Genomic DNA, 1,047 nt, shown 5'->3' with positions numbered 1-1,047 from the left:
CCTAGTGGGAGGTCTTCAGGTCACTGGAAATGTGCCGTGAGGGTTGATAGTGAGGCTGCCCAAGCCTCTTCCTCTTCCTCTCTTTTAATTCCTGGCCACGAGGTGACCAGTTTGCTTTTTCACCTTTGCCATCCAGTCTCAACCAGAGAACTAAAAGCAATGGGTATTCTGATCATGGATGGCAACCTCCAGACTATAGGCCAAATTAAATCTTTTCTCTTGATAGATTATCTCAGGTGTTTGTTACAGCAACAGGAAACTAACTAACATGAAATACATGGAGAAAAACTGTGCTTTCATGCTTTAGACATTGCCATGGAAGAACACAATGCTTATAGTTACCACATCCTTTTTGTGCCCATAAAGGAAAAGCCAAAAAGCATATGAAAGAAGTTGGCCTGGTCTGCAATGAGCTTATTTTGATCTTTTGTGAGAAAACAGATTCCTTTATCGGTGAAGTTAATATTCTGCCTGTTATAAACAAAAAGCATCCTCACTGATTTAATGGAAGGATAATAACTTCTGGTGTGTTATTCATTCCTTGATACTGGCCACACCTCTAAAGATGGCACTTCTGGACACATGGCAGATAGAAGAGTTGTCTGGGGGAGAAAACTGTCCTTTGGCCACCACCTTCAAAGACCCTGAGGAAATGGATAACAAAAGTCCCCGATACCTATATTAAGAAGCAGTAAGGCCTCCTGGTGCTTACCACAGCTGTGTTCTTACACTGACTGTATAGAAAGAGGAGGCAAAGTAAACCTACCCCATATGCACCTCAGCCCAGGCCATATGCCTGGTCTGCATTGTGAATGGGGAAACATGAAAAAAAAAAAAAAAAAAAAAAAAAAAAAAAAAAAAAAGAAGCAGTAAATACAATCAACTTCTGCCTGGCAACTCTAACATTCTAGAACCCATTCCAGTCCTAAAGAACCAGGTCTACTTGCTTTACAAAAGTTTCTAAGTTGGGAAAGAATTACATCCCATAACCATCAACTCTATTTGAATCTCATTCTCAAGATAGAGAAATCATAACAGAGACTACAG

The 1,047-nt window shown here is 40.3% G+C and overlaps 1 non-coding gene across 1 annotated transcript; it reads left to right on the top strand.

The window, feature by feature from the left end:
- Positions 1-695: 695 nt before the first annotated feature.
- Positions 696-826, top strand: LOC141415285 (small nucleolar RNA SNORA51). The gene has a single exon (XR_012440268.1). It is a non-coding gene; the product is annotated as a small nucleolar RNA SNORA51 (small nucleolar RNA).
- Positions 827-1,047: the final 221 nt, after the last annotated feature.

Source organism: Castor canadensis, chromosome 12 (genome assembly GCF_047511655.1).
Source record: "Castor canadensis chromosome 12, mCasCan1.hap1v2, whole genome shotgun sequence".
NCBI classification, from domain to species: domain Eukaryota; kingdom Metazoa; phylum Chordata; class Mammalia; order Rodentia; family Castoridae; genus Castor; species Castor canadensis.
Note: the sequence above shows the minus strand (reverse complement) of the source record. Positions and strands in the feature narration are given on the sequence as shown.